Genomic DNA, 24,869 nt, shown 5'->3' on the forward strand with positions numbered 1-24,869 from the left:
ACAGAACTTTAAACAGATATTTGTACAAGTACATTCATAGCAGCATTATTCACAATAGCGAAAAGTTGAAAGAAACACAAGTGACCATCAGTGGATGAATGGAGGAACAAAATATGATATAGACATAAAATAGAATATTACTTGACCTTCAAAAGGTGGAAAGTTCTGACACATGCTTCAAATGGAACAAACTTAAGGTTATAATTTATGCTGAGTAAAACAACACAGCCACAAAAGAACAAATGCTATCTAATCCAAGTTACATAAGGTGCGTAGGGCAGTTAGATTTACAGAGAAAGAAAATAGAATGGTGGTTGCTAGAGGCTTGGAAAGAGGAGAATAGGGAGTTAGTGCTTAATGTGTATAGAGTTTCAGTTTTACAAGATGAAAAAAGATCTGGAGGTAGATGATGTGATGATTGTACAACAATTGCATGTAATTAATGCTCTGAAACTATACACGTAAAAATGGCTGATATGGGGCTGGGGGCGTAGCTCAGTGGTGGAGCCCTTGCCCAGAATGCATGTAGCATTGGATTCAATCCCTAGCACTACAACAACAACAACAACAAAAATCAGTGGGCTGGGGGATAGGCAGCAATGTGGCTGCTAAAATGGTAAATCTTATGGGTATTCTACCTTAATTTTTGTAAAACAGGAAAGTAAAGCAGAAAAAGGGGAAAAAATTCTACAAGTTCTCAGAATATGTCTGAGGATCCAAATTTGAGCAAACCCTACAGAAGGGTATCTCCAAAAATTGTTTTTTTGTTTTCCTTACCTGCTCTTTCAGTTTCTGGGTATTGTTGGTTACTGAAGAAGATCAGATCCTGAGTTAATGCAGGAAGTGAAATGATTGGATTATGAGTCTGTTAACCTAATCAGTGGGTTAATCCATTTGCTGGATTAGTGATTTGAATAGATTACTAGATTACTAGAAAACTAGGCAAGTGGGACATGGCTGGAGGAAGTGGGTCCCTGGGATATACATACCTCTGGGATTATGTATTTTGTCCCTGGCTCCTCCTATTTTCTCTATGATTCCTGGCTACCGTGGAGTGAGCAATGTTGCTCCACAGCACCTTTCTTTTGCTATGATTGAAAGACCCACGGATTCCCTGTCCAAGAAAGACGCACGAGGCACTGGCTGCAAAAGCAAGAGGCGATTTATTGATACACAGGCGCCTGCGGGTGCTCAGCGAAACCTCAGCCGGAGCTTTGGTGAACTGGCACACCGGGCTTTGGGGTACAGATCTTTTATAGGGTACAGTGGTCAGTTTCCCTCCTAGCACAGTAACAGGTATTTCATTGGCTCTTTTGAATCCAGCATATAGGTCACTTAAAGGGTAAACTTGTTTTTCACTATAGGTTCCTGGAAAAACCACATAAAGGAAAAACTACATAAAAACCATTTGTTATTCATTGTATGGTTTTTCATTGTATGATCCCGTTTGCCCAACCGTGCCGGCTCCTTTCCCAACCATCCTGTCCTTTCTTAATCGGTTACACTTAACTGATTTTCTGAAAAATACATCTGACGTCTGTGCAGGTGCGGAAGCAAGCCCTGGTGATTTGTTACTGGGCCTAAAGTTATTGGGCTGGGGTCTCTCATGATGTTCTGCCTCTCTTAGGCCCAAAGCAATGGAGCAGGCTGACCATGAACTGAACCTCTAAAACTGTAAGCCCCAAATGAACTTTTCCTGCTCTAAGTTGTTCTTTTCAGATATCTTAGTCATGACTACAAAAAGCTAACAATAATAGCCACTTTGGCATGAGGGATGTTTGAGCTAAAGAAACAATTTAGAAATTGTAGACACCAGAACTTTCTGCTTTCCCCCTTTCTTCCTAAAAGTAGAGCATAAATATCTTACTTGGAGATATCCTAGTACTTGAATCTTAGATCAGAGGTCTGACTCTTGAGGTCCCAACAAACTGGGTCCAGACACTCACTCCAAAAAACAAACAGAAAAATAATGATGAAAACAGGAAAAGAACTTTACTCAATATGGCCATATTGGGATGGTAAAGTAAGATGCAACATTTCAGCCCTATCTTCAGGGTGCTAATAGGAACTTTAGATTTAAATAGAACAAGAATTGAGATGGGGGCAAGAGGTATGCATAATTAAGCAGTGGCCAAACTGTGGTCTGGTTGATTATTATTTTAGTTCTGATTTTACGAGGTAGCTCTGGAGAAGTCCTTATTGCTTGAGGTGGGGGCAATTATCCACTTGCTGTTCAAGATATTTATCTCTCATACCTGTGATCCTGGAAGGGGGCAGTTCAATCCCAAGAGGTGATCCTTCCTATTCACAGGGGCAGTCTCATGGTGGGGCTATGTGCCTGCCTTCCACTGTTCCTGAAAGGTACAGGATAATGACCAAAAAATTCCAGGAGCTGTTCCAAGGACCTGAAAATAGGATGCCTGTGAATGTCACTGCAAATCTGGCCTCAGTCTTGAAGCAGAAAAAGATAGGCTAGGTAAACTGAGGGCTAATAAACCTTGTATTTCTAGTTTTTAGATATATATTTCTTTTTTTGTCTTTTAAAATTTGTCCTAGTTAGTTATGCATGACAGTAGAATGCATTTTTTTGGTGTGTGTGTGGGGGGGGTTACCAGGAAATAAACTCAGGTCCACTCAACCACTGAGCCACATCCCCAGCCCTTTTTTGTATTTTCTTTAGAGACAGGGTCACACTGAGTTGCTTAGTGCCTTGTTTTTGCTGAGGCTGGCTTTGAACTTGCGATCCCCCTGCCTCACCCTGCCAAGCCGCTGGGATTATAGGTGTGCATCACTGTGCCTGGCAAATAGAAAACATTTTGACACATTGTACACAAATGGAGCACAGCTTATCCTTCCTCTGGCTGAACCAGTTGTGTAATCATACATGTATATAGGGTAATAATGTCTGTCTCATTCCACTATCTTTCCCGCCCCCACACTCCTTTCCCTTTCCTCACTCCCCTCTGCCCAATCCAAAGTTCCTTCATTCTTCCCTACACCCCACCTCCCATTATGGTTCAGCATCCTTTTATCAGAGAAAACATCTGGCCTTTGGATTTTTGGGATTCCTTTGTTTCCACTTAGCATAATATTCTCCAGCTCCATCCATTTACCTGCAAATGCCATAATTCCATACTTCTTTAAGACTGAGTAATATTCCATTGTGTATATTTAGTACATTTTCTTTATCCATTCATCTGTTGAAGGGCATCTAGGCTGGTTCAATAGTTTAGCTATTGTGAATTGAGCTGCTATAAATATTGATGTGGCTGTGTCCCTGTAGTATGCTGATTTTTAAGTTTTTAGGGTATAAACCTAGGAGTGGGATGCCTGGGTCAAATGGTGGTTCCATTCCAAGTTTTCTGAGGAATCTCCATACTGCTGTCCATAGTGGTTGCACCAATTTGCATTCCTACCAGCAATATAGGAGTGTACCTTTTTCTCCACATCCTTGCCAACACTTATTATTGCTTGTACTGTTTGTTTGTTTGTGGTACTGGGGATTGAACCCAGGGCCTTGTGCATGTGAGGCAAGCACTCTACCAACTGAGCTATATCCCCAGCCCTGTATTCTTGATAATTGCCATTCTGACTGGAGTTAGATGAAGTCTTAGAGTAATTTTGATTTGCATTTCTGTAATTGTTAGAGATGTTGAACATTTTTTCACCTTTTTGTTGATGGATTCTGTGCAGTGTCTGTTCAGTTCCTTAGCCCAATTATTGATTGGGTTATTCATTTTTCTTGGTATTAATTTTTTTGAGTTCTTTATATATCCTAGAGATGAGTGCTCTAACGGAGGTGAACATGGTAAAGATTTTCTCCCAGATGTGTATTTCTTAAATAATTAACATGCCTACAGGAAGAGCTGAGCAGGGACCTGACGCAAAGTTTAAGGTAATAAAGGAGATAGCTGCAAAATGAAGACAGAGATGCAGAGATTTATTCTGCTTTTAGCTACTTGTAGGGCATCTGTAGGCCTAGTAAAGAGTACTTTTAGCAAAGGCAGCCCCTCTATATCCCTGTTATACTCTCTTCCCCCTCCTACTCCCAGATATATGTAAATATAAGTATATAAATCAATTTATATATTTATGTAACAAAAATATATAACATGTATTTTATTATAAATATACTAAAATATATTTATATTTATATTCTTGAGGAAGAAACCCTTGAAAATTTTACTATTTAGACTATAAGTCTAAATACTGCATACACATATGAATGCATACACATATGAATGCAGTTGCCCAGGCTAGACATCGGTAGAAACCTAATAGAAACCACTGTGTTGGTATAGACAGTAATAGTCTACGAGTCTTGGATAGACTATCAGAATTGAATAGACCACATTGTAAAAAAAAAATCTAATATTTTTTAGTCATGCATAGGAATACTGTTCCTATTTACTTATTTATTTTTCTAAAGATCAAACAAGGGCCATGAGCATGCTGGGCAAGTGCTTTGCCACTGAATTATACTCCCAGTACATATAGATATCTTTTTTTGTGTGTGTGGTACTGGGATGGAACCTCAGGCCTTATGCATGTCAGACAAGCACTACTACCTCTGAGTTACTTCCCTAACCCTTTTTATTTCATTTTGAGACAAGGTATCTCTAAGTTTCCCAGGCTAGCCTTAAATTTGAATCCTCCTGCCTCAGCCTCTCTAGCAACTGGGATTATAGGCATGCACCACCTCACCCAGGACTATGACCAATAATTTACAAAGAATGGATCTGTTCCAGTTTTTAAAAATTGCTTAACCCTGGATATTAGGGTTCTCATCTGTAATAAGGAGTGATATAACTTACAGGGTCATTTATCCATTAATTTTTTTATTGTGCCAATATTATGCTAAGCAATGGGTATTCCTCTTTTGTTTTTTCCCTCTTTTTTGGTACTGGGGATTGCTTTAGCACTGTGCTATATCCTCAGCCCTTTTTATTTTTTACTTTGAAATGGTGTCTCATTAAGTTGCCCAGGCTAGGCTTGAACTTCCAATCATCCTGCATCAGCCTCCCAAGTTGCTGGAATTATAGGCATGCACCACCAAGCCCAGCAAGCAATGGATATTCCTTGATGAATAAAAGAGGAAGGTGGTTTTTGTTCTTTTGGAGTTTATAATCTTGTAAGCGAGAACAAAACAAAAAAGCACATAAACACATGCACACATAAATAAGTAATTACATACTCTTAGATATAATATGAAATAAAATAATTTGTGTGATAGGAATGGGGGCCCTAATTTAAAATTGGATTCCAGAGAAGGACTGTATGACAGAATGACATTTGATCTGTTATCTGAAGGATAAATAAGTTAGCTAGGTAAAGAATAGGCAGCAAAAGATTTTAAGTAGAGAACACAGCTAGTACAATGGTCTGGTGCAGGAAACCATTCAGTGGATTTTAGGAGTTGAAGGGGACCTAATATGCAGGAATGAGTTGAAAAAGAGTATAAAATGAAATAGTGACAGAGGCAAGGCCAGATCATAAAGACCTTGTGAGTAATATTAAACAATTTGTATTATATCTCAAGAATCTTGAGGAGCCTTTTTGGTGAAAGGATAAGGAGATCCTCTTGACAATTCTAAAAGATTTATCCAGATGCTCTCCAGGAAAAGCATAGAGTAGAGGAAAGCAGGTGAGAGATGATGGGTGAAAAGAAAGTGACCACAACACTCGAGCGACCAAGAGATCTTTATTGCAGTAGTGCAACAGAGGAGAAAAAGAGAGAAAGTGAGCAGGAGAGAGAGAGAGAGAGAGAGAGAGAGAGAGAGAAGCGAGAGAAGAAAGAGAGAGCAAGAGCAAGGGAGCAAGAGCAAGAGCAAGAGAGACAGAGAGAACAAGAGCAAGAGAAAGGGGTCTGGCAGGAGGGAGTTTTTATAGCCCAAATCTAATGAGGTCTCTGGGTCTGCAAGCTGCCTTGTTGGCACAAGGGGGATTAAGTGTTCAGCCTTGAGAGAGGGGTTGAGTGTTCAGACTTGATGCAAACAGGTGATAAAGGACCAGACAGAGGGGGGTTTGAGTGCGTATGTTATCCTGAAGCTAACATTCGTTCAGCCTACCCTGCAGACAACTTAGTTCAGCCTGTCCTGCACCTAACAATGGGGGGTTAAACTGAAGAAGTCAGAGGAGTGAAGCAGAAAAGTGGATACATTTGATTTTAGCTATGTAGGTAGAATCTACAGGACTTGCCTATGATACAAGAACAAGATAAAATATCAAGAATTATTTACAGGTTTCTTGAATGAGCACCTTGCTGATAGTGGTCACTAAGCATCCTGGTCAATTTTCTGTTGCTATACCAGGACTATGACCAATAATTTACAAAGAGTGGAGGTTTATTTATCTCATGGTCGTAGAGGCTGGGAAATGCCAGAACATAGTGCTATCATCTGTTCAACATCTACTGAGGACCTTATTGCTGCATCATAACATGGAAAAAGGCTTCACATGGTATTTTTTTTTTTTTAGAGAGAGAGAGAATTTTTCTTAACATTTATTTTTTAGTTTTTGGCAGACACAACATCTTCGTTTGTATGTGGTGCAGCGGGCTACCGCTTGAGCCACATCCCCAGCCCCCATCACATGGTATTTTATTAGCTTTTCTGTCACTGTGACCAAGATACCTAACAAGAACAAATTAGAGAAGGGAAGATTTATTTGGGGTTAAGTAAGGTTATTAGGGTTTACTTGGGCCCCCTGGAATCATACCTGCAGTGGCCTCTGAATGCCTGTGTGGCTCAGCATGGTTAAGAAACTTCCTAGGGCCCCCCTTTCAAAGCAGGGTACCCCTATGATCTCTTCTCAAAGGAATTTTTCCTTCAACATCCTTGAGCCTGCCACGGGTGTTGCATGGCAATTCCTGATAATCTCACATCTTTCCTGTTGTCTCTGTATAAAGTACTTAGCATCTCTTTGGGGGCCATAATTTCTTCAAAAAGCACACTTCCTTGCTCCAGGTTTACATGTATTTTCTGGTGAAGCTGCAAGTTTTTAAAATCCTTAGCTCTGTTTTCTACTCCCAATGCTTAAGGCAAAAATGGCTAAAACTTGCCAGCATGGGCCACTGATTGAATGCTGTGCTGCCTTGAAATTTCTTCCACCAGCTTAATTAGTTCATCATTTTTAAATTCAGCTCACATAAAGTCTCAGGACATGAGCAAAATATAGACAAGTTCTTGACCAGAGTATAACATGAGTGATCTCTAGTCTAATTCCCAACAGAATCCTCATTTCCCTCTGAAACCTCATGAGCACAGTCCACATTCTTATTGCCATTCTGGTCTTCTGAACTCCTACCAGAATCACTCATAAAGCTTTTCTTATAACATTTTAAAGCTGTTCTGGCTTTCATCTCTAAATTTTTTGAAATTCCTGCTACACATTGGCTCCAAAGGCTTCGGAACTACATGATCAGGTTAATCACAGCCAGTGACTCCACTTCTTGTTACCAATTTCTATTTTAGTTAGCTTTTGCATTGTTATGACCAAAGTACCCAAAAAGAACAACTTAGAGGATAGAAGGCTTATTTGGGGCTCGTGATTTCAGAGGTCTCAGTCCATAGATGGCTCACTCCATTGCTCTGGGCCCAAGGTGAAGTCACACCATGGGGAAGGGCCCAATGGAGGAGAGCTGTTCAGCTAATGGTAGGGTCAGGAAGCAGAGAGAGATGGGGAAGATATATTTTTTTCAGGTTAAGCAACTTCCTAGTGATGCCCCCAGTGATCTACCTCCTTTAGCCATGCCAGTTACCACCCAGTCCATTCAAATTAGAATGGTATGATTAGATTCAAGCTCTCATAATCCAATCAATTTGCCACTAAATATTCCTGCATTAACAGCCGCTTTGGGAGATATGTCATATTCAAACCATAACACATGGTGAGAAATAACATGCATTTCAGAGAGATCTCATTTTTATAGCAAAGTCACCCCACCATACACCATTAATCTATCTATTAATGGATTTGTCTACTCATGAGGACAGAGTCCTCATGAGCCAGTCACCTCCCAAAGGTTCCCCCTCTCAATACTGCTGCACTGGGGGCTATGATTCCAACACATGAAATCTGGGGGACACATTCAAACCATAACATTTAGGAACTGGTTATAACTCCTACTAATGTGAGCCAAAGAATCGTCTGTCCATTCTAGATTACCTTTTATTTTAACCTAGATTGTTCTTGTCTCACATGGACCAGTCAGTTGCATTTGTTTGTTTGTTTTGTTTTATTACTGGGGATAGAACCCAGAGGTGCTGAGCAACGTCTCCAGTCCTCTTTTTAAATTTTTGAGACAGGATCTCACTAAGTTGCTGAGTCTGGCCTTGAACTTGCAATCCTCCTGTCTCAGCCTACCAAGTCACTGGGATTACAGATATATAACACCATGCCTGCCTCACATGGGCCAGTATGTACCAGCATATATACTTCTAGTTTTAGATTTCTTATTAATAAAGGAATTTTTAGAAAATTAATATCTTTTCCCCCTTTACTGCCCAAGTCTTTCTTATATAGTGTATATATTTTCTTGTTGAAAAGTTATAGTGTTCTGAAAGTCCTCTCTAATTGAAAACCTGGTCAATTTGGTCAACTCTATGACTTTTAAAAACTTCACCAATGATATAGAAGATCACATCTGTGTGATGTTCTTCCTTGTACATTTTTTGGAACATTTGTTTAGCTAGCACTTCAATGATCTGGTAGTTAATACCTTTTCAAGAGCTTATCCCAATCAGTATTCTGTTATTCATTCCTTAGCTTCAATTCCCAGTGCTTTCACAAAATAAGGAGACTATATGATTAACCCTATTTTTAGATGCAAATAAAGTAGAAAAAAATCAAATGTCCTAAAAGTAGATTAGGTAACAATCTCTCTTGATCAATCTCTTGATTAGGTCCAATTATGAATTCAGACTCATCCAATTGTATATTCCCTAGTGTTTCAGTGAACTTTTGCATTGCTGTGACTAAGATACCCAACAAGAACAACTTAGAGTGGGAAAAATTTATTTAGGGCATACAGTTTCAGGGGTCTATAGATGGCTGACTCTATTGCTCTGGGTCCAAGGCAAGGCAATACATCATGTCAGAAGGGCTCCACAGAGGAAAGGTGCTCAGCCCATGGCAGAGTCAGTAAAACAGAGAAAGAGAGGAAAGGATGAAGGGAAGATGCCCCAAGGAAGCCCAAGGAAGATGTACCCTCCAGGGTACACTGTCAATGACTCACCTCCTCTAGCCAAACCCCACCTGCCTACAGTTACCACCCTGTCCATTCAAACTAGGATGAACTAACCAGATTACAGTTTTCATATTCTAATCATTTCATCTCTGAATATTCTTGCAATAACGGGAGCTTTTGGGAGACACCTCATATCAAAACCATAATATCTGGATTTGTATTAAGTCACACACAATGTTGGAGAAAGTTCTACTTATGCTAATAACCAAATACTTGATGTCCACAACAATTTTTTTTCCAGTTTCAAGTATAGTCCTTTCTACATTCATCTGTGATTGGAGTTTCATATCAAAGTTATTTTTAAAATTGAGTTGCCATCATCCTGGAAGACAAAAAAGAAAAAACTACAAAAAACAAAAAACAAACAGATTGGGGTTGGGGATAGTTGGAATGAGAAGGGAATTGATTAAAAAATGAGACACATGTGATAATGATACTCTTACACTTTGTGGGTTGCAAAATTGGTCTTACACTCAAGTATATGCTTTTGGGCTCTTACTGTGTTTTTGGGCTTTGGATTCAGAATGCCTGGATTTGAATTCCAGCTCTACCACTTGCTAGCTGTATTATCATACTTAAATCTTTCTCTGTTCCAGTTTCATAATTGTAGTATTTCTTAGGGTTGTTACTGGAATTTAATGAGCTAACAAAGCATTTGAAAGAATGCCAGTCCTCAAAATATGTTAGTAGGGGTATTTGAAATCTACTGGTGATATAGCAATGGAAAGTAAAGAAATATCTCCAGATTGGCACATCTTTAGGTGGTGAAGTGCCAATAATATCTTTTTTCCTCCTCTGGTTGCTTTGATGAATTTTCCTTCATCTTTGATGTTCTGTAGTATCTAGGTAGGGATTAGTTTTATTTTACCTACAGAATTTGGTGTGCTACTTCAATTGTATCTTTTTTCAATTCTAGAAAATGCTCTACCATTGTTTCTTCAATATTGGCTCCAACATTCTATTTTCTTTATCTGAAGCTCCAATTAAGAGAGGTTGATCCTAAATCATTTTCTATTTTTCTAAGTTTATTATGTGTAATAACTTATCCTTTGGTTTGCTAATTTTCTCACCATAATTTCTATTCTATGATTTGTTCTGGGGAGTGGAATCGGTGGTAGATTTGCCTAGCATGCACGAGGTCCTGGGTTCAATCCTCAGTACTGTAGAAGGAAGAATATTAAAGTATCCTTTGGGTTTATAATTTAAGTGAATACTTTTTAAAAATTCCAGATGTTCCTTATTTCATTAGAATCTCTATTCTCTTCTCCTGTAGTGAAGTAACTTTTTTTCATTATGCTTTTTTTCCCTATATTTTTTATTGGTGTATTTTTATACACCAGACATGCAAAGAATAGAACAATATAATTTGACCAATGTCATTTCCCAGTATTTTCCCTTCCTCTCCTCTCCTCCCTTCCCCTGGTTGCTTTCATCTACTCTACTGATCTCCCCCTCAATTTTCATGATACCCACCACTTTTCTTTCACTCTTTCCTCTCTAGCTTCCATATATGAGAGAAAACATATGACCTTTGATTTTCTTAGTTTGGCTTATTTTGCTTCTTACAGTGTTATCCATTTTCCTGAAAATGATATAATTTCATTTTTATTTTTGAATAAAATGCCATTATGTTTATATACCATCTTTTTGTTATCTATTAATGGACTCCTAGGTTGGATCCACAGTTTGGTTATTGTGAATTGTATTGCTGCAAACGTGGGTATGCATGTATCACTATAGTATTCAGACTTAAGTTCTTCAGGATAAATACCAAGGAGTATTATAACTGGGTCATAGATTGGTTCCATTCCTAGTCTTTTGAGGAACCACCATATTAATTTCCATAGTAGTTTTAATAATTTACAACCCCACCAACAGTGTAAAAGTGTTCCTTCTTCTCCACATCCTCTTCAACATTTAATATCATTTGTGTTTTTTCTTTATTTTTTAAAAAATGTTTTAGTTGTAGATGGAAACAATACCTTAATTTTATTTATTTTTTGATACTGTGCTGAGGATCGACCCAGTGCGTGCATGCTAGGCAAGCGCTCTACCACTGAGCCACAACCTTAGCTCTTTTGTGTTTTTGACGGCTGCCTTTCTAACTGAAGTGAGATGAAATCTCAGTGTAGTTTGATTTGCATTTCCCCAACTGCTAACAGTATCGAACATTTTTTCATATATTTGTTTGGCCATTTGTATTTCTTCTTTTGAGAAACATCTGTTTCGTTCATTTGCCCATTTATTAATTGGATTATTTGTTTTTTTCATTGCTTTAATTATTTTAGTGCCACATACTTATTTTGAGATTACTTCATTATTTGTAATGCTCTTTATTATTGCATCTGATGACTCTCCCTCATCATGCCTCCTTGAAGGTTTATAATTTAGGAATGTGAACTCATCTTTACTGGGACTACGTTTCTCATGGGATTTCCAAACACAAAAGTTTGGTATCTGCTCTTGATATTTTACCTAAGCCAGTCTTTTCAGAATGTTTATGGATCTGGGACCAGAATTGATGTTAAATTCTCCACTTGGAATTTGTATACCACATGACTAGTATAAATTCAGAAACAATACCTACCTATGGTATAGGTTTGGGGGTTTTATTCCTCCCAGAAACTTTTCCCCATTCAGAACCTTAGGGAAAGGCAAGCTTCCTTCTTGCTTCTGTGTACCCCAGATGGAATTTTTCTAACTCCTTTTCCCCAGATTCAGTGGCTCTTTCAGAGCTTCATCTTTACATCAGTGCCTCCCCTCCAGCTTTCTCTTTCCTCTAGGTCAGGACATCTTTTCAGGCGTTCAGGGGGAACAAGAGCTGGTCTAAGTCTCAGGCACTGCATATTCTTGGCAGTTGAGGCCCCTGGGGATTCTCCTCTTTCCTTTAAGTTGTATATTCTTTTTGTTATTATTATAGTTTATCTTATACATTTATCTAAGTTCACCAAAGGTATGTATATATAGAAGGAGGGTTGATAGCAACTCAGCCTTGTCACAGAAACAGGAGGTCTTGATTTATTTTTTTATATCAAATTAATTCTAATCTGAGTCATAATTTGCCCGAGTTATAGATTAACAATATGAATCTTTAAATTAGAGATTTCCTTCTTCTTTTCATAGTTGAACAAGAGTTGTGAGAGTTACAACAGTTTGAAATCTTGGGGATAGAGCTCTGGTACTCCCTTGTCATCATCACTAAGCTGTGAATTGCCCAAGTTCACTGAGTATATTTGAATAAATCCACATCCTTTATGCCACATTTGGTCCTAAGTATCTTTTACCTAAATACCCAGGGTTATGGGGTTTAGTGTTCATATCCCTAGCACCCACAAACTGAAGCACCACCAGAGGCTCTACTGTATCTCCTGGCAAAGCTCAGACACCTATAGTTTTCAGAACCTACTGCCTTCATCAGTCCCCAGGAAACTAGTCCAGTTTTTTGAAATCTAAGAATTTATCTTTTGGTGAGAATGACTGGGACATTTAACAATGTGTAGGTGATTTCTTTTTTGTGTGTGTGTGGGGTGCTGGGGACTGAACCCAGGGCCTTATGAATGATAGGAAGGCATTCTACCACTGAGCCATAACCCCTAGCCCTTTTTATTTTATTTTATGAGATCTCAGTAAGATATCTAGGCTGGCCCTAACTTGTGATCCTCCTGCCTCAGCCTCTCCTATATATAGCTAGGACTACAGGCCTGCACCACCATGCCCAACTTTTTTAGTAATCTTAATAACTATGGAATGCTCTTGAAATTTAGTCCCTAGAAATCAGGGATACCCAATTAAGCTTTCCAGAAATGCCATTAGATTTTTCTTTGAGAAACATTGTCTTGCTCCATCCATCTCTGAGATGGTCTACTTTAATCATCTTTGAAAGACTAGGCCAAAAATAGTTTTTGCTTCTTTCCTAATGAAAGAGCTAGGTGTAATGAGCTTAGATCAGTTTTTTTGATTGTTTTTGTAGTACTAAGGATTGAACCCATGAACATGTGCTAAGCAAATGCTCTACTGCTGAGCCATATCCCTAGTCTTTTTAAAATATTTTTGTCTTCAGACAGCAGTTCACTAAGTTGCCTAGGCTGGCCTTGAACTTTCAAGCCTCCTGTCTCAGCTTCACAAGTGTCTGGGATTATAGGAGTATGCCACCACATAGGACTGAGCTCAGACCTTTGAAAAAACATAACATTAGGCCTTCTTTCATGTGGTGAGAAGGGGAATATTTTCTTGGTAAATATTTGTTGTCTCAAAAAACTCATATTAAAGTACAAAAATGATGCAAAAGACAAAAACAAACTAAGAAAAATGCTATTAATGTTTGGCATACAAGGGCTAATTTCATTGGTGTATCAAGATCTCTTATAAATTGATAAGAAAAATATCATCAGTTGAATAGAAAAATAGGTGAAGCATCTACACTGCCAGATAATGAAACGAAATATAATTGCCTACTGGCATGATGCTATATTTAACTTTATTCATAATTGAAGAAATACAAATTAAACAAGTATACAGTTTTCCTGATATTTCATTGGAAAAGTTAAATAAGTTAAAAATATTTAATATGCAAGAGAATATGAAGAAGCAAATATTTTGTTTGTATATAAAAGGAATCAACCCTTTCAGAGAACAATTTGGCAAAGTCCATCTGTTATGTCTCAGATATGAGATGTCCCCTGAAAAGCTCATGTGGCACTGCAGGAATGTTCAGAGGTGAAATGATTAGATTATGAGAATTGTAACCTCATCAGTGGATTAACTCATTTGATGGGTTAATACTCTAAACGGATTACTGGGTGGTAACTGGCTGTAGGAAGTAGGTCACTAGGATGTGTCCTTGGGAATTACATTTTGTGTCTGCTCTCTCTGCTTCCTGGATTTCATAAGCTGAGTAGCTTTCCTCCCCCAGGACCTCTGCCATGATGTTTTCTGCCTTATCTCTGGCCCAGACAATGGAGTCAGCCATCTATAGACTTGAACCTCTGAAACCGTGAGTCCAAAATAAACTTTTCCTCCTATAAGTTGTTTTTGTTAGGTATTGGTCTCTGCAACAACCAACTGAATAACACACCATCAAAACTGTAAATATTGTGGGCTGGCGTTGTGGCTCAGTAGTAGAGAACTTGCCTAGCATGTGTGAGGCACTGGGTTCGATTCTCAGAACTGCATACAAATAAATGAATAAAATAAAGGTCCATCAACATCTAAAAAATTTTTATAAACTGTAAATATATTGTTCCATGTTTAACAACTTCATTTACACTATATAAGAGTACAACAATACAAGAACAATCAACTGAATTATCGCAGATTCTCAGGTCAAATGGATATGGAGTCTATGGTCTGAACAAAATAGTAAATGCTCTTCTTTCTATCTTAAATTATAGTTGTGGGGCTGGAGCTGTGGCTCAGTGGCAGAGCAATTGCCTAGAATGTTTGAGGCCCTGGGTTAGATTCTCAGCACCTCATATAAATAAATGAATAAAATAAAGATCCATCAACATCTAAAAAAATATTTTTAAAAAATTATAGTTGTTTTTTTCCCAAACATAAAGGCTAAATTCTGATATTACCATGTCTTCAGAGATTCAGATACCCTTCTATTTGAGATTATAGTATGTCCTGAATTTTTTCCTAGGGTATATTTTTCCTCATGCAGAATTATTTAAATGAAGACAGAAAGAATATAGAACAAGACAAGTATTGTATTGCTGATGATTATAGAGGCTGAGCTTCAGAACCACATTGGTGGGCCTAGATTCTGGTCTGGAATTTTTTTTTAAAGACTAGGGATTTGAACACAGGAGTATTTTATCACTGAGCTACATCCCCAGCCCTTTTTATTTTTTATTTTGAGATAGGGTTTTGATAAGTTTCCCAGGCTGGCCTTAATCCTGTTATCCTCCTGCCTCAGCTTCCTGAATTGTGGGATTACAAGCGAGCACTGTCATGTCTTGCTGGAATTTGTATATTTAAGAATTAAATTTTACTGGTTCACTAAAGAAATGATTAAGTTCTCAGATTCCTACCATCCTACCAGATGGGTTTATCTACCTATGTACATAAACCCAAAAGGTAGTTTATTAATATGCAATATATGCAAAATATGACAGCCAGACTTGAAAATTTCTCCAATAAGTACCCTTTCTTGCTTAAAAATCAAAGAAGCCTCTCCTATTTTTCTTCTGTTAGGAATTTTTTCTTTCTGGCGAGTAGGCACACTTTAGACACGAAATTGTGACTTAGAAAGTTGCTGGTTATACAAAAAATTAAGGGAATTTGATACTTTTTAAATGGATTTCTAGCACACTAAGGAGGACCAATTAATTGTCCTTCCACATTTTAGAGGCACTTCTTTCTAAAAAGCTGGGCCATCAGTCAAGAATCACAATATCCTTTCTTTGGCTAATGCAGGAGAAATAATATATATTTTTTCTAGTTTCTATTGCAAACCATCATATTCTTCTGTATAAAATCATCTCCTCACAGATATGTTGGAGTCCTATCATAGCCTATTGTGCATTTGTTATATTTTGCTTTTTTTTTTTTTTTTTTTTTTTGGTGCTAGGGATTGAACCGGGGCCTTGTGCCATGGTAGGCATGCACTCTACCAAATGAGCTACATTCCCAGCTGTTATATTTTGAATTGATATCTTTGGCAGGAATTTCATATGTATTCTGGTTTTAGTGCAGTTTTGTCTCAGAGAAGATTTCTGGGACAATTTTCTACAGATGGGCTAATTTCATGCATTTTACTTTGCTTTTTTTCCATTCCAAAAGGACAGTATGTTCATTTATGCACCTAATATTTATTGAGTGCATAATTTATAAAGCATAATTAAGAATACAACAATATATGACACATTGTTCCAAAATTTATTTATTCTTTGTCTTTTATCTAGACTATGTACTATTTAAAAAGCTAAACTAGTTTTTATAATTATGAAAGTACAATATGCACCTAATAAAAGTTCAAACACTAGGGCCAGTGTGTAGCTCAGTGGTAGACCACCTGCCTAATATGCAGGATGCCCTGAGTTTGATCCCCAGCTCTACAAAGAACAACAAATTACACAAAATAACAAATGAACAGTAAATGTCAATCCCTTCTGTAGGTATACCTGATTCCTGTCACACTGCTAATGGTAACATCTGTTACTTCTTCCAGAAATTTTTTTGTGAATGAATATATATGTGTGTATATATATATATATATATAACATTCTGCCAAATGCTATAATCAACCATATAATGATAGGTAATTCTCTATTTGGAGTATAAACTACATTTCATAAAAACACAGTGTTTTAGTCAGCCTTTTCGTTATTATGACCAAAAGACTAGGTAATAATAATTTTAAGGAGCGAAAGGATATGGTGGAGGAAAGCAGCTAAGGACATGACATCAGGAAACAGAGAAAAAGAGACTCCTCTCACCACAGATAAAATATAAACCCCAAAGGCATACCCGCCCCGCCCCCACCACCTTCTCCATCTTTTTTAAAAATTTTATTTATTTATATGCGGTGCTGAGATTGAACCCAGTGCCTCACACATGCCAGGCAATTGTGCTACCTCTGAGCCCCAACTTCAGTCCCCCGACCTCCTCCATTTTACAGTTACCTCCCAGTTAATCCCTATCAGGGGATTAATGCAATGATTAGGTTAAGGCTCTCATAATCCAATTATTTCACTTTTAAGCTTTCTTGCTTTGTCTCACACATGAGCTTTTGGGAATCATCCAATATCAAAACCATAACACATATCTAGCTGTAGATCTTTAGACGAATGGTTCATTAGGCAGGGATGAGGAAAAGGCTAATCTATGGTCTTTGTAATGTGTCCAGATTTACAGAATTTTAATGATGATACATGTGAAAAAAAAATTGTATAGGGACAGACAAAAAATCAGGATGTTAAGATATTTTCTTCCTTGCATAAACCTAACATATTAAACCCAAAAGAGTAAATGTCTAAAGTGTTTTGCTTTTTTCAATTTTTCATATTAAGTCACAATTATGTTTTCATTTTTTTAATTGGTTAAGCAAAGTCAAAGACTGATTTTAATTTTCCCATTTTTTGTGTTGTTCTATGTGTAAATTCTCTATTGCTTTTATATCCTACCAGTCTTTGTGCTATCATTAAGTGTGCATATATTTTTTAAAATGCATATATTTTTTTAGTTGTAGATGAACACACAGTATCTTTATTTTCATATGGCACCAGGGATTGAACTCAGTGCCTCACACATGCGAGGCAAGTGCTTTACCACTGAGCTACAGCCCCAGCCCCCAAGTGTTCATATATTTTATCTCTTCTAATTAGAAAGTGTTGTTTAAACGTTTTACTTTTAAAATAGTTACGAGGCTACTTTTCTCTTTTATTAAATTGTGATTTTAAAGACCATGTCATACAATCTTGAAAATTTCTATTATTGCTTTAACACAGATTATAAATTACACTGAGTAGAATATATTATAAGCAAACATATAAATGTGTAATATTTATTGCTGAGCAAAATTAAAGAAGATAAATAGATGGAGAGATATGCTAGTACATGGGTTAGAATGCTTAATATTGTTTTGTTGTCAGTTCTCTACAAATTGATTTATTGATTCAATGCAACTTCAATAAAAATTCCAGTAGGACTTGCTAAAATTTTCAAACTGATCTAAAAGTTATATAAATAATCTATATAGCCAAAATAATTTTGAAAAAAGAACAAAGTTGAACTTAGACTTTTGATTTTAAGAATTTCAGTAAAACTAAAGGAAAAAAGACACATGGAATAATGAAACAGAATGTGGTCTAGGCATAGACCCACACCAGTATGGTCAGTTGATTTTCAAGAAAGACTCCAAAACAATTCAGTAGGGAAAGGGAAATGGTGCTGGAACACTGTACACACACACACACACACATATCTGCACATATGTATATATTTTTTTCAAAACAGTGTCAGGCCTCACCTTATACAATATTCAAAAAGTAATCTGTGATGGATTATTAATCTCAATATAGAAACTCAAACTGGAAGGCTACTAGAAGAAACATGGGAGAATATTTTCATAACCTTCAGGCAAGCAAATATTTCTTAGGATTCAAAAAGCATTATCTATAAAAGAAGATATTAATAAATTAAACATAATAAAATTAAAAACTTCTGTCAGGCATCATGGAGCAATCCTGTAATCTCAGCAATTTGGGAGGCTGAGGCAGGAGCACTGTAAGTTGCAGGCTGGGCTCAGCAATTTAGCAAGACCCTCAGGACTAGGGAGTAGCTCAGTGATAAAACTCCTCTGGGTATAATCTTGAGTACCAAAAAAATCAAAAACAAAAATTTGGGGGCTGGGGTTGTGGCTTAGCGGTAGAGCTCTCGCCTCACATGTGCGAGACCCTGGGTTTGATCCTCAGCTCCACATAAAAATAAATAAGTGAAATAAAGATATTGTGTCCAACTATAACCAAAAAATAAATATTTTTTAAAATTTTGCAACTTTCAATCATCAAAAGACATGGTTAAAAAAATGAGTAGACAAACCATACACTGGGAGAAAATATTCATAATAATCAAGTCTAATGAATGATTTATATTCATAATATACATAAAAATTTTTTAAATACCTGTAACTCACAAAAGACAACCCAATTAAATTTGGACAAAATGCTTTAGTGGATATTTTACAAAGAAAGGCATATGAATAGGCACTAAGTGCATGAAAAGGTATTCAAAATCATTGGTCATCAAAGAAATGCAAATTCATATGGTAAAATATACTAGCACACCTTTAAAAGAGCTAAAATTAAAGACTGACAGTACCAAAGTTTTATATAGATGTGGAGCAACTGAAACGCTGGTTCAACCACTTTAGAAAAGTAATTTCCAAATTATAAAATTAAAAACATATTGTCTCTATGACCTAACAATTTACCTTCTAGATATTTACACAAGAGAAATAACATTTTCTGTACATGTAAAGAGTTACTTACAGAGAATGTTCATGATAGCTTTATTCTAGGTCAAAGTAGAATAACTCAATTATCTAATAAAATTATACAAATTATAGTACATTTGTTGAATGGATTACTAATCAACAATTAAAAGAACAAATTACTATTATAAAAAATACAAATAAATCTGAAAAACTTTATGCTGAATAAAAAGTTTGGTGCAAAAGAGTATTACTGCATAATTTTCTTTATATGAAGTTTGTAACAAAGAAATTGAATCAAAGATGAAAAATTAGAATAGAGGCCATGCATTGCCCAGGAAAAGGCATAAGAGAATTTTCTTGGGTGAGGGAAATATTTTGTGTCTTTAATGGATGTGTGGACCTGAATTTTTCAAAGCTCATTATCTGTTTAATACCTATATATTTTACTATGTGTAAATTAGACCTCAATAAAAAATTAGAAAAACATTGCTATGTTTCTTATCTAGGAAACATTGCTTTAGCAATATGAACTATACTTAAATTTATAGTTCTTTGGAATTTCTTTCCAAGAAGGATTATAGACTGAGCACTATTCTTTGGATATCTTTTATAGAAACCAACCAAAATTGGCAAAAATATATAAAATCAAGGAAAATCCTAAATAGTAGACAGTCCCTGCTGTCATTTGGATCTGGAATGTCTTCCTAAGGCCCATGTGTTAAAGATTTGGTTCCCAGCTTGGTGCTATTGGGAAATAAGAGGTGGGTCATTAGGATGTTTGTCTATAAAGGGGATTGTGGGACCCTCATCTCTTCCTCTTTCCTCCCTGTGGCTTCTTGGCCATGAGGTGAGTGGTTTTGTTCTGCTGCATGCTCCTGTCATGATGTGCTGCTTTGCCACAGGCCTAAAAGCAACAGTCATCCAATCCTAGACCAAAACTTCTAAAACTGTGAGCCAAAATAAATCTTTTCTCATTATAAATTGACTATCTCAAGTATTTGTTATAATAATGAAAAAGTGACAAACACAGTCTCCAAAGATGATCTCCAAATAATTCTGCCCCTCCCTATACATACACACAGCTACTTCCATCAGGAGAGAGGGCTTATATTTCATTCTCTTATATCTGACCTGAGTGTGTAACTGTTCTGTCCATTTGAATGCAGAGGAAGTAACATTTTGGGACCTCTAAGTCAAAACATTAATAAACTATCTGCTTCATTTCTTGGAAATCCTGAAGCCATGCTGTAAAGAAACTTAAATAGTCAAGTGGAAATGCAAAGAATAAAGGTCCTCAGCTAACAGCCCCAGCTGAGCTCCCAGTGTGATAGCCAGCACCAACTTAGAGCCATCTTGAACAGGATCCTCCAGCCTCAGTGAAGCCAATCTTGTTAGTGACATGTGAAGCAGAGATTAACTGTCCTTTTGAGGGCTGCAGAAATTGCAAAATCACAACCAAATAAATTATGATTGTCTTAAGCTGCCAAATTAACTTAATTTAGTAATTAGTAATTGTGTTACATTACAATTAAGAATTAAAACAACTTGCATTAACACTGGGTCATGAAGAAAAAGCATCATCTACATGCCCTAAACTTCAAGGAATCTCACTCGGATAGTGTACATGGAGCTAGACTGAAGAAAGACAATCTGGGCTTGCTTACAATTTCCTTCCTGAGGAGGGAGTACTGGGCTCCCGAGAGGTAACTAGAGAAAATTGTGTTGAAACACTTCATAGGACTCCTTTAGGATTGTAGCTGGAAATGAATAAATATTATAGATTAATTTGAGTTATGTTATAATTTAGATATGAGGTGTCCCCAAAGAGCTCATGAGTGAGACAATGTAAGAATTTTCAGAGGTGAAATGATTGTGTAATAAGAGCATTAACCAAATCAGTGGATTAATCCACTGATATGGATTAGCTGAATGGGAACCCTAGGCAGAGGGGGTGTGGCTGGAGGAGATAGGTCTCTATGGTGCCTTTGAGGTTTATATTTTGTTCCTGGTTAACAGAGCCCAACAGCTCTATTCCTTCCACTTGGTGTGGAAGTTTGAATTGTGTTATGGATGTCAGTCACTATTTCCCAAGCAAGCTTTCCCTTTTCATTTATTCAATTTTTCCTTCACTCTTGTCCTGTCTGCACTCAGTCTTACAAAAATTACTATAGTGTATACCTTCAATTTTTCCCCTCTTTTTATATTGCACTGATGCAATGGCATTTGAAAACATGACTCACCCCTTAAAACGAGAAGTTTCAGAATTGTCTTTCTTAAGCAGATATCTAATTATAAACAAATCGTAATGGCTTTCCATAAAATCCAAATGCCTATCTTAGGCTTCAAAGCTTCTCTCCAATTCACTTTCCTACTGTTTCCAAGTGTCTGATATTCTGACCAAATGAGTTACTCACCACTTTTAATTTTGTGCTTTTTTACATCTTAGACCTTTTTCATCAATTTCCCTGACGTGAAAGTCCGCTCATTTATCATAGAGTTATTTAGTGCTTTCCCTGTGCCAAAACTTGTAAATAGCAGCACTGTTATGTTCTTTCCATTTCTTTCTCTCACTTCCCATCCCTTTCCTTTCCTTTCCCTTCTCTCCCCTCCCTTTCCTCCCCTTTTCTCTCTCTTCCTCTCTCCTTCTCTCCTTCTCTCTCTCTCTCTCTCTCTCTCTCTCTCTCTCTTTCATAAACCAAGCTTAAAACCTAGGAGGAAAACATTTTATTTGATCACACTGTATTCTGTCTGTCTAGATGTTCAAAAACTCCAATTATAAAACTGGAACGAGGTAACATGCAGAGTTCATATTTAGCCGTGAGTTTAGTTAGTACATCCATTCACATGTAGGAAAGTGAGCTAAACTCACTTTAATAATGCCCTGGGACAAGGAGGCATAAGCAGTATTAGTCAACAGTAAATTATAAACCAAAAAATAACAATGGAGTAGTTTGTATGTTTGTAATGAAGACTATTCCTTAAATAATAACTGTAAACAACACAACAAGAGATATGGTGGTTTCTGTCTCTGCCAGAAGTTTAACTGTAGACCAATTATAGATGTCAGGGAAAAATAGTAGGTACAGAATCCTAAACTCATCTAAGTTATCTATGAACATAAACTATAGACTTTCACAAGAGACATCCAGGATAGCAGAAGCAAGGCTTCCATTCATGCCATAGCCAAAGCAAACTGGAGAGCATCAAAGTATCTCAGCCTGGTTAACCTACAATTGGTAAAGGAGTTTTGCTGCTCTACCCCTAACTCGGCCCCACCTCAGAAGCCAGTATGTTAACTTGGGCCAACAGAGAAATCCTTTGTTCTCCAAGGTCAAGATCTATAGAATCTCCAGGAGGGATACAGGAAGAATAGCAGAATGTGTTCAGGAAAAATAGAAGTGGGAACTGTCCTCCTCCCACATCAGATATATTACCAATAGACAAGTACCTTGATTTAGGATGAGAAATGACTCAGTGACATTACACTGTCCTGATTCTCCACCCAACACTTGGACTATGCCTTGGACATCTTCTTGCTGTCATTCTCTGTGGTCATCTTCTCTTTAAGGTTGGTTTCCATAGATTCTGTCCTAGGACTGAACTCTTTCCTTCTCACAATATGATTCCTGAGTAACTTTTATCTGTATGCTTGGTTGCAACTATTGACCTTTATAGCCAACTGATCATTGTTCATCCTGGTTTTGATCCTGATACTTCCTGTAAACGTAGTACCCTCTGTCCTGAATTTAACATGTCTTCCTCACATGAAATCTGCCTTATTTTTTTAGCTTCACTGATTCAATGAATTCACCTAATTCTAATGGCTAAATTTAGATACCTGGGAGTTGTCTTTGACACAACTTATTCTCACTATCCATGTCCAAATCTGACCTATCAGTTCTTCTTCTTGTATGGTTCCTTGGTCCATCTTCTCTTCACTCATTGGCCTTCTTGCCTCTCATCTCCATCTCTCATCCTACACTCTTCCATCATTCTGTCAGAATGCTATTTCTAAGTAGAAAGACCACCTGCTTAAGAGCTTTGAATGATGGGCTGGGGATGTAGCTCAGTTGGTAGAGTACTTGCCTTGAATGCACAAAGCCTTGAGTTCAATCCCCGGCACCACCAAAACAAAATAAAAACAAAAACCCACAAAGCTTTAAATGACTCTTCATTGCCATATTATTGTTTGACTTTGCCCCTGTCTTGCTCTTTAGTCTCATCCCTCTCCACATCATGCAATGTGTTCTCTGTTACATTTTGAATATGTTAAGAATGTATTATATTACTCAATGTTAAACATGCTGTTTTTTTTCCCCTAGAATTCTTCTCCCCTCCTTCTTTGCCTTAATAACTTTTTATGTTGTTAAAGAATTTTTTTGAGCCCACCCTCAGGAACTTTTCCCTTTTCATGCTAAACTGAATTAAATGCCTCCATCTCTTCTCTTCTAATTTCTTAATTATATTTCTATCATATTATCTCTTAATCTTCAATGTGAATTTTGGTTTGTGTCAATTAACTAATACTCTTGAGCATCTAAAGTGTTATCACATAATCTTAAATGTAAGCAGTAGAGTATTGATCAATAAAAGTTTTGCCTTTATGGAGCTTAGAGACCGTAGAGAAGGCAGATATCAAGCAAGTGATCACAAGTGCTCTGAAGAGAGGTATAAATTCTTTAATAGGTATAACAAGAGAACCTAGGGAATCAGGAATTTTTAGGTTCAGACATTTCTGTCTCTCCAGTAGACTATTAGCATCTTGAGATTAAGGAGAAAACTATGTTGTTCTAAAGGGCACTTGATGAAGATTTGTGAATGAGGTGTTTTTGTTTTGCAGTACTAGGAATTGAACTCAAGGCCTTGTACATGCTATGCAAGAACTCTACCACTGAGCTATATTCCCAACCCAAGGTCTGTGAATTATACGTAAGTTCCATGATGGAAAACTATTTTATGTTATATCACTTTCCATATTCAAGTTGGTGTGTGTGTGTGTGTGTGTGTGTGTGTGTGTGTGTATATATATATATATATATATATATATATATATATATTATGGAGCTGAAAAATCTGTTTAAAATTTCTACTCATGGTTCCTAGGTATGATCTGTAGAGGAACACAGGGTAAATTTACTCTTTATTCCATGAGGAAACTCTTTAAATATTTTAAGATACTGCTATGGTCTGAATGTTCATGTCCACAAAATTCCTATGTTGAAGTCTAATATCCAATGTGCTCAAAGTGATATTATTAAGAGGTAGGGGTCTTTGGGAAATAATTAAGTGATAGGGATCCACCCTTGTGAATGAGAAGGTGAGTACCCTTCAAAGAGGCTCAAGTTGGGGCCAGGGTTATGGCTCAGTGGTAGAGCGCTTGCATAGCATGTGTGAAGCACTGGGTGCAATCCCTGGCGCCACATAAAAACAAATAAATAAAGTAAAGGTATTGTGTCCATCTACACCTAAAAAAATTTTTTTTTTGTTTAGAAGAGGCTCAAGTGAGAGTTTCCTTCCCCTCCTGCCTCATGAGGTCAGAGATGGCACCATCTATGAGGAGTAGATCTTCACCAGACCTCAAATGTGCTGGTGTTTTGATCTTGGACTTCCCAGCCTCCAGAACTATGAGCAGTAAATTTCCATTGTTTATGAATTATGTAGTCTAAGACATTTTGTTATAGAAGC

At 37.1% G+C, this 24,869-nt stretch overlaps 1 protein-coding gene and 1 non-coding gene across 3 annotated transcripts in view; one reads left to right on the forward strand and one right to left on the reverse strand.

Annotated features, from left to right (window-relative positions):
* Prim2 (DNA primase subunit 2) overlaps positions 1–24,869 on the forward strand; it is a 410,568-nt gene that overhangs the window by 48,139 nt on the left and 337,560 nt on the right. The gene's annotated exons all lie outside the window — the stretch shown is intronic.
* Positions 3,489–3,562, reverse strand: Trnav-cac. The gene has a single exon. It is a non-coding gene; the product is annotated as a tRNA-Val (tRNA).

This window comes from Marmota marmota, unplaced genomic scaffold (genome assembly GCF_001458135.2).
Source record: "Marmota marmota marmota unplaced genomic scaffold, marMar, whole genome shotgun sequence".
Classification (NCBI taxonomy): Eukaryota; Metazoa; Chordata; class Mammalia; order Rodentia; family Sciuridae; genus Marmota; species Marmota marmota.